The following is a 10,233-nucleotide window of genomic DNA, read 5'->3' as shown; positions in this document are numbered from 1 at the left end:
TGGATTCTCTTCTGTGTTGCTTGGGAGAGTGCTAGGAGGGAGTTCAGTAATTTTCTTACTCAGCTGACCCACTTGTGCCTCCAAATTTCTAATGGAGGACCTTGTTTCAGTTATAAAACTTTGAGTGGTTTTGATTAGATCAGAGACAATGGTTGCTAAGTTAGAGTGGCTTTGCTTAGAATTCTCTGTCTGTTGCTGAGAAGATGATGGAAAAGGCTTGCTATTGCTAAACCTGTTTCTTCCACCATTATTGTTATTGAAACCTTGTTGGGGTCTCTGTTGATCCTTCCATGAGAGATTTGGATGATTTCTCCATGAAGGATTATAGGTGTTTCCATAGGGTTCTCCCATGTAATTCACTTCTTCCATTGCTGGGTTCTCAGGATCATAAGCTTCTTCTTCAGAGGAAGCTTCCTTAGTACTGCCTGTTGCTGCTTGTATTCCAGATAGACTCTGAGAAATCATATTGACTTGTTGGGTCAATATTTTATTCTGAGCCAATATGGCATTCAGAGTATCAATCTCAAGAACTCCTTTCTTCTGAGCTATCCCATTATTCACAGGATTCCTTTCAGAAGTGTACATGAATTGGTTATTTGCAACATTTTAATGAGTTCCTGTGCTTCTGCAGGCGTCTTCTTCATATGAAGAGATCCTCCAGCAGAGCTGTCCAATGACATCTTGGATAGTTCAGACAGACCATCATAGAAAATTCCTATGATGCTCCATTCAGAAAGCATGTCAGAAGGACACCTTCTGATCAATTGCTTGTATCTTTCCCATGCTTCATAGAGGGATTCTCCTTCCTTCTGTCTGAAGGTTTGGACTTCAACTCTAAGCTTGCTCAATTTTTGAGGTGGAAAGAACTTTGCCAAGAAGGCATTGACTAGCTTTTCCCAAGAGTTCAGGCTTTCTTTAGGTTGTGAATCTAACCATGTCCTAGCTCTGTCTCTTACAGGAAAAGGAAAAAGTACAAGTCTGTAGAATTCAGGGTCAACCCCATTGGTCTTGACAGTGTCACAGATTTGCAAGAATTCAGCTAAGAACTGATGAGGATCTTCCAATGAAAGTCCATGAAACTTGCAATTCTGTTGCATTAGAGAAACTAATTGAGGCTTAAGCTCAAAGTTGTTTGCTCCAATGGCATGGATTGAGATGCTTCTCCTATAGAAGTCGGGAGTAGATGCAATAAAGTCACCAAGCACCTTCCTTGCATTATTGGCATTGTTGTTTTCGGCTGCCATGGTTTCTTCTTCCTTGAAAAGCTATGTTAGGCCCTCTAAAGAGAATTGTTCTTTAGCTTCTCTTAGCTTTCTCTTCAAGGTCCTTTCAGGTTCAGGATCAGCTTGAACAAGTATGCCTTTATCTTTGTTCCTACTCATATGAAAGAGAAGAGGACAAGAAAGTATGGAATCCTCTATGTCACAGTATAGAGATTCCTTGAGGTGTCAGAGGAAAAGAAGAATAGAAGGAGGAGGTAGAGATGAGAGAATTCGAACTTATTAAAGAAATAGGGTTCGAATTGCACCTTGAGGGGGAGTGTTAGTCCCTTAAATAGAAGGATGTGAAAAGAGGGGAAGAATTTTCGAAAATAAATTAAAAAGATTTTGAAATAATTAAAAGAAAATTTTGAAAATTTGATTGATGATTTTCGAAAACTAAAATTGGGAAAGAAATTAAGTGATTTTTGAAAAAGATTTTGAAATTAGAAATAAAAAAGATATGATTGAGAGTTAATTTTGAAAAAGATGTGATTGAGAAGATATGATTGAGAAGATATGATTGAAGATCAAATTAAAAAGAGAAAGTTTTAAAATTAAAGTTGATTACTTGACTAACAAGAAATTAAAAGATACGATTCTTAAAATTTAAAGTTTGATCCTTTCTTAATAGGCAAGTAATAACTTGAAAATTTTTGAAGTAAATCATTAATTTTAGCAAGGATTTTCGAAAATAGTAATAAATAAAAAAATGGAAAGAAATTGATTTTGAAGAGATATGATTGAAAAGATATGATTTGAAAAAGATTTGATTTTTGAAAAATTATGTAGTTTTGAAAAAAATTTGAATTAAAAACAAAATCTTCCCTCTAGTGTCATCCTGGCATTAAACGCCCAAAATGGCATCCATTCTAGCGTTTAACGCCCAAAATCCTACCTTTTTGAGCGTTAAACACCCAGCCAGGTACCCTGGCTGGCGTTTAAACGCCAGTTTTCCTTCTTCACTGGACGTTTTGAACGCCCAGCTTTTTCTGTTTGATTCCTATGCTGAATGTTCTGAATCTTCAATTCTCTGTATTATTGACTTGGAAAAGACACAATTTTGAAAATATTTTTGGATTTTTTTATGATGAGAAACAATAAAAATTGCAACTAAGATCAAATAAACAATGCATGCAAGACACCAAACTTAAATATTTTCATATAAGAGACACTAACAAATTGAGAATGCATATGAGAAACAAAAAAACACACAAAACAAGAGAATTTAAAGATCAGAGCAATGAAATCATCAAGAACAACATGAAGATCAATGAAGAACATAATGCATATATTCGAAAAATGCAAGAAGAATAAAAATATGCAATTGACAGCAAACTTAAAAATTGATACTAGACTCAAACAAGAAACATAAAATATTTTTGGTTTTTATGGTTTTATAAATTTTTTTGTGATTTTCGAAACTTATATGGAAAAGAAAATAAAGAGATTCAAAACTTTTAATAAGAATTCCAGGAATCATGCAATGTTAGTCTAAAGCTTCAGTCTAAAAAGATTATACATGTTTGGCCAAGCTTCAGCAGGATATTACATTCAGCAGCTAAATTGATGAGAATCAATCAACTTTTGTGATGATAAGAACATCACCTTAAAACTCTAGAATTCATTCTTAAAAATTCTGAAAAGTACCTAATCTAAGTAACAAGATGAACCGTCAATTGTCCAAACTCGAACAATCCCCGGCAACGGCGCCAAAAACTTGGTGCACGAAATTGTGATCATCAACAATGGCGCCAAAGGACTTGGAGCTCTTAAACGTGAGTCACACTTTGTCACAATTTCGCACAACTAACCAGCAAGTGCACTGGGTCGTCCAAGTAATAAACCTTACGTGAGTAAGGTCGATCTCACAGAGACTGTCGGCTTGAAGCAAGCTATGGTCACCTTGTAAATCTCAGTCAGGCGAATTCAGATGGTGATGGAAAATTAATAATCAAAAGATGAATAAAACATAAAATAAAGATAGAGATACTTATGTAATTCTTTGGTTGGAATTTCAGATAAGCGCATGAAGATGCTTTGTTCCTCGTAAACTTTTGCTTTCCTATTGCCTTCTTCCAATCATTCATACTCCTTTCCATGGCAAGCTTTATGTTGGGCATCACCGTTGTCAATGGCTACTTTCCGTCCTCTCAGTGAAAATGTTCCAAATGCGCTGTCACCGCACGGCTAATCATCTGTCGGTTCTCGATCATGTCGGAATAGGATCCATTGATCCTTTTGCGTCTGTCACACGCCCCACAATCGCGAGTTTGAAGCTCGTCACGGTCATCCCTTCCCAGATCCTACTCAAAATACCACAGACAAGGTTTAGACGTTCCGGATCTCAGGAATGGCCGCCAATAATTCTAGCCTATACCACGAAGGTTCCAATCTTAGATTAGAAACCCAGGAGATACGCATTCAAGCCATTGCTAGTAGAACAGAGGTGGTTGTCAGGCACATGTTCATAGGTGAGAATGATGATGAGTGTCACGGATCATCACATTCATCAAGTTGAAGAACGAATGAATATCTTGGAGAAGAAATAGACTTGAGTTGAATAGAAAAACAATAGTACTTTGTATTAATTCATGAAGAACAGCAGAGCTCCACACCTTAATCTATGGTGTGTAGAAACTCCACCGTTGAAAATACATAAGAACAAGGTCTAGGCATGGCTGAATGGCCAGCCTTCAAACGTGTCTAAGATAGCATAAGACTTATCAAAGATGAAAATACAATAGCAAAAGGTCCTATTTATAGAAAACTAGTAGCCTAGGGTTACAGAAATAGGTAATTAATGCAGAAATCTTCTTCCAGGCCCACTTGGTGTGTGCTTGGGCTGAGCATTGAGGCTTCCATGTTTAGAGACTTTTTTTGGAGTTTAACGCCAGCTTTTGTGCCAGTTTGGGCGTTTAACTCCAGCTTTTGTGCCAGTTTTGGAGTTAAACGCCAGAATTCTTGAGCTGACTTGAAATGCCTGTTTGTGCCATCAAATCTTGGGCAAAATATGGACTATTATACATTGCTGGAAAGCCCAGGATGTCTACTTTCCAACGCAATTAAGAGCGCGCCAATTGGGCTTCTGTAGCTCTAGAAAATCCACTTTGAGTGCAGGGAGGTCAGAATCCAACAGCATCTGCAATCCTTTTTCAGCCTCTGAATCAGATTTTTGCTCAGGTCCCTCAATTTCAGCCAGAAAATACCTAAAATCATAGAAAAACACACAAACTCATAGTAAAGTCCAGAAGAGTGATTTTTATTTAAAAACTAATAAAAATATAATAAAAACTAATTAAAATATACTAAAAATATACTAAAAACAATGCCAAAAAGCGTATAAATTATCCGCTCATCAGATGTCGCCACTGGAAATGGCCGAGCTAAAGTCTCAGTTGGAGGATCTGTTGGGTGACAATTTTATCCAGCCAAGTGTTTCCCCGTGGGGTGCGCCGGTGCTACTGGTAAAAAAGAAGGACATGAGTATGCGACTCTGTGTGGATTACAGGCAGTTGAACAAGGTCACGATAAAAAATAAGTACCCGTTGCCGAGAATTAATTATCTCATTGATCAGTTACAAGGAGCTGGGGTTTTCTCTAAGATCGATTTGCGATCCGGTTATCACCAGATAAGGGTGAAGGGAGAGGATATCGCTAAGACCGCTTTCAGGACTCGTTATGGTCATTATGAGTACACTGTAATGTCTTTTGGGTTGACAAACGCTCCTGTGGTGTTTATGGATTATATGAATAGAGTTTTCCGTCTATTTCTTGATAAATTTGTTGTTGTCTTCATTGATGACATACTGATTTATTCCAAGACCGAAGAGGAGCATGCGGAACATTTGAGGACCGTGTTGCAGATACTGAAGAAAAAAAAACTCTATGCGAAGCTGTCCAAATGTGAATTCTGGAAGAGTGAGGTGAAGTTTTTGGGTCACATGGTGAGTAAGCAAGGGATAATAGTTGATCCATCTAAGGAGGAGGCAGTAATTGAATGGAAGCAACCAACCACGGTAACTGAGATAAGGAGTTTTCTGGGCTTAGCCGGCTATTACCGAAGATTTATCAAAGGCTTTTCGCAATTAGCTTTGCCATTGACAAAGTTAACCCGCAAGGACACACCATTTGTTTGGACTCCTGAATGTGAGGAAAGCTTTCAGGCGTTGAAGAAAAAGTTGACCACTGCACCTATGTTGGTGTTACCTGAGTCGAACGAATCATTTGAGGTGTACTGTGATGCCTCACTAAAGGGTCTAGGGTGCGTGCTGATGCAGCACCATAATGTGGTGGCGTATGCCTCACGGCAGTTGAGACCACATGAAGTTAACTACCCTATGCACGATTTGGAACTTGCTGTGGTTGTATTTGCCTTGAAGTTGTGGAGGCATTATCTCTATGGGGTTAAGTTCCAAGTTTTCTCCGATCACAAGAGCTTGAAGTACCTCTTTGATCAGAAAGAACTCAATATGCGGCAGAGAAGATGGATGGAATTACTGAAGGACTACGACTTTGAGTTGAATTACCATCTGGGAAAGGCGAATGTAGTGGCGGATGCGTTAAGTCGGAAGTCGTTGCAAGCGGCTTGGATGATGCTTCAAGAAGAGAAGTTACTCAAGGAATTCGAGAGCCTAATGATTGGTGCTCAGGAAGTATCTGGAACCCTATGTTTGAGTCAATTAGAGATCTCAAGTGACTTTAAATCCGAACTCCTAAAGGCTCATGAAAATGATGATGCGTTATGAAAGGTGTTACCAACTATTGGGCAAGGAAAATGGTGGAGAGTGTCGGAGGATAAGGACGGACTATGGAGATTCAAGGATAGGATCATTGTATCGGATGTTGGCACTTTGAGGCAAGATATCCTAAAAGAAGCACACAAGAGCGGATTTTCTATTTACCCGGGGAGTACTAAGATGTACCATGACCTAAAAGCGATGTTTTGGTGGCCGGGTATGAAGAATGATGTGGCGGAGTATGTCTCGAAGTGCCTAACTTGTCAAAAGGTAAAGATTGAACATCAAAGACCTTCCGGGACATTGTAACCTTTAGAGATTTCGCAATGGAAGTGGGAAAGCATTGCGATGGACTTTGTGTCGGGATTGCCAAGAACTAGGGCCGGTTTTGACGCTGTCTGGGTGACTGTGGACCGACTGACGAAGTCAGTGATAAACCACTATTTTATGGTTTATCTTGTGCTAATTTGAGTGGTTTTTATCAAGTCTTTGCTCACTTATTCATATAATTTGCATGGTTTTACAATCCCTTCCCAATTCTGTTATATATGTGAAAACATGTTTCCTAGACCTTAAAACTGTTAATTTTAATTATCCTTTGTTACCATTCGATGTCGTGATTTGTGTGTTAAGTATTTTCAGGAGCTTATAGGGCAAAAATGACTTAAAGGACAGAAAGGAAACATGCAAAAGTGGAAGGAACACGAGAAAATAAAGTTTTTGAGAAACTGGCAGCGACGTGCACGCATGGACGACGCAAACGCGTGCCTAGCGCAGAACACTAGCGATGCGTATGCGTGACTGACGCGTACGCGCGACAAGAAAAATCTCCAAATGACGCGCACGCGTGACCTACGCGTACGCGCAATTTCAAGCCCGAGAACACAGACTAGAGGCTGCATAATGGAGGAATCAATCATTCATTCAGTCATTCATTCATTATTGATAATTTTAGGTTTTAGATGTAGTATTCTAGGGAGAGAGGCTCTCTCCTCTCTCTAGGTTTTAGGATTTAGGATTTCTCTTAGTTTTAGGTTTGATTCTTCTCAATTCCAGGTTCAATGTTCCTTTAATTTAGTTTTTTTCTACTTTTATTTATTCTAATACTTTGGTTTATCTATTTCACTTGTTAATTACTTATTTTCCCAATTTAGTTTATGAACCATCCAATGTTAGATTTGATTTTATATTTAATGCAATTTGAGGTATTTCAGATTTATGATTTTAATTTAGCTTTTTACATTCTTAGCTTGAATTGAGTAATTGGTGGCACTTGACTTATCAAACTCCTTTGGTGATTGATAATTTGAATTTGCTGGTTGATTTGGATCCCTCTAAAGCTAGTCTTTCCTCAGGAGTTGACTAAGACTTGAGGAATGCCATTGATTAGTCCACTTGACTTTCCTTTATTTAGTAAGGGTTAACTAAGTGGGAGTAATGAACAATTCTCATCACAATTGATAAGGAAAACTAGGATGGGATTTCTAGTTCTCATACCTTGCTAAGAGCTTTATTAGTTATTACTTTAATTCTTGCAATTTACTTTTCCTGTTCGTTACCTAAAACCCCAAAAAGATAGTATTCCATAACCAATAATAAATACACCTCCCAGCAATTCTTTGAGAGACGACCCGAGGTTTAAATACTTCGGTTATCAATTTTATTGGGTTTGCTTTAGTGACAACCAAAACTTTTGTACGAAAGGATTCTCTGCTGGTTTAGAAACTATACTTACAACGAGATATTATTCGTGGATTTCTTTACTAGCAGAAATCAGTTCGTCAAAATGCCGTCGTTGCCGGGGAATTGCAAATGTGTGCCTTATTATTGGTTATTGTAAATATTTGCTTTTGCCTGTTTATTTGTTTTTGTTTTTAATTTTTTTGTTTATTAGCTACTATGAATTCTCACCCCTCTGGCTTTAAGTTTGGTTCCAATGTTGTTGTAAGGAATGGAAGCTATAATGAGAACAGGCATCAAGGTTGGAAGAATCAAAGATGGGAGGAGCCACGAGGATTTGATCAACCCTCTCAGCAACAACGCCTTCCAAGGTACCATGGACAACGACCATTGATGAGCGGATAATTTATACGCTTTTTGGCATTGTTTTTAGTATGTTTTTAGTAGGATCTAGTTACTTTTAGGGATGTTTTCTTTAGTTTTTATGTTAAATTCACATTTCTGGACTTCACTATGAGTTTGTGTGTTTTTCTGTGATTTCAGGTATTTTCTGGCTGAAATTGAGGGACTTGAGCAGAAATCAGATTCAGAGGTTGAAAAAGGACTGCTGATGCTGTTGGATTCTGACCTCCCTGCACTCAAAGTGGATTTTCTGGAGCTACAGAACTCGAAATGGCGCGCTTCCAATTGCGTTGGAAAGTAGACATCCAGGGCTTTCCAGCAATATATAATAGTCCATACTTTGGCCAAGAATTGATGACATAAACTGGCATTCAACGCCAGCCTTTTGCCCAAATCTGGAGTCCAGCGCCAAAAAAGGATCCAAAACCAGAGTTGAATGCCCAAACTGGCATAGAAACTGGCGTTCAACTCCACAAATGGCCTCTGCACGTGCTACACTTAAGCTCAGCCCAAACACACACCAAGTGGTCCCCGGAAGTGGATTTATGCATCAATTACTTACTCATGTAAACCCTAGTGACTAGTTTATTATAAATAGGACCTTTTACTATTGTATTAGGCATCTTTGGACGCCTGGTTCTTAGATCAGAGGGGCTGGCCATCTCGGCCATGCCTGGACCTTCACTTATGTATTTTCATACGGTAGAGTTTCTACACTCCATAGATTAAGGTGTGGAGCTCTGCTGTTCCTCAAAGATTAATGCAAAGTACTACTGTTTTCTATTCAATTCTTCTTATTTCGCTTCTAAGATATCCATTCGCACCCAAGAACGTGATGAAGGTTATGATTATGTGTGACGCTCATCATCCTTCTCCCTTATGAACGCGTGCCTGACAAACACTTCCGTTCTACATGAATTAAGCTAGAATGAGTATCTCTTAGATCTCCTAACCAGAATCTTCGTGGCGTAAGCTAGAATGATGGCGGCATTCAAGAGAATCCGGAAGGTCTAAACCTTGTCTGTGGTATTCCGAGTAGGATTCAATGATTGAATGACTGTGACGAGCTCCTAACTCGCGATTGCAGGGCGTTAGTGACAGACGCAAAAGGATAGTAAATCCTATTCCAGCATGATCGAGAATCGACAGATGAATAGCCGTGCCGTGACAGGGTGCGTGAGCATATTATTCACTGAGAGGATAAGATGAAGCCATTGGCAAGGGTGATGCCTCCAGACGATTAGCCGTGCCGTGACAGGGCATTGGATCATTTTCCCGAGAGATGACCAAAAGTAGCCATTGACAGTGGTGATGTATCACATAAAGCCATCCATGGAAAGGAGTAAGACTGATTGGATGAAGATAGCAGGAAAGCAGAGGTTCAGAGGAACGAAAAGCATCTCCATTCCCTTATCTGAAATTCTCACCAATGAATTACATAAGTATATCTATCCCTATTCTATTATTAAATTTCGAAAACTCCATTATCACTTTATATCTGCCTGACTGAGATTTACAAGGTGACCATAGCTTGCTTCATACCAACAATCTCCGTGGGATTCGACCCTTACTCACGTAAGGTATTACTTGGACGACCCAGTGCACTTGCTGGTTAGTTGTATCGAAGTTGTGACAATTATGAATTAAGATCAGAGCACCAAGCTTTGGAGCCATTACCAGGATTTGTTCGAGCCTGGAGATCACAATTTCGTGCACCAACCATCCTACGATGCATGCCAAGACAATAGTTATGGTGGACCCCTTCGTGACAACCCACCTCCACCAAATTACTGTGGTCAAGAGCCATTCCGAGGCGCGTACCAAGATGATAGATATGGTGGACCCCCTTATAGTTACCGGCAAGCCCATCATATGCCTATGAACCACCTCCTCAACACAACTTTGAACCGCCATACTCACAAGCCACCTACAACCATTCACCTCCATATGACCCTAACCCTTATCCACCCAACCAACCACCCTATGAGCCATATGAACCATATATAGAGCCACCCCGATTCCAATCCAATTACTCCCAAGAACCACCACTTCAATATGCACCATGTCCACATCCATCGACCCAAGAATCACAGGATCGTCTCAAGGAAATAGTGGATAAATTTCATGCAACCCTTCATCAACTGGAGCAAGTA

At 39.3% G+C, this 10,233-nt stretch overlaps 1 non-coding gene across 1 annotated transcript; it reads left to right on the top strand.

Moving 5' to 3' along the window:
* Positions 1 to 734: 734 nt before the first annotated feature.
* On the top strand, positions 735 to 842 carry LOC112724190 (small nucleolar RNA R71). The gene has a single exon (XR_003163365.1). It is a non-coding gene; the product is annotated as a small nucleolar RNA R71 (small nucleolar RNA).
* Positions 843 to 10,233: the final 9,391 nt, after the last annotated feature.

Source organism: Arachis hypogaea, chromosome 11, assembly GCF_003086295.3.
Source record: "Arachis hypogaea cultivar Tifrunner chromosome 11, arahy.Tifrunner.gnm2.J5K5, whole genome shotgun sequence".
Taxonomy (NCBI): domain Eukaryota; kingdom Viridiplantae; phylum Streptophyta; class Magnoliopsida; order Fabales; family Fabaceae; genus Arachis; species Arachis hypogaea.
The sequence above is the reverse complement of the archived record's forward strand: the minus strand, read 5'-3'. Positions and strand labels throughout refer to the sequence as shown.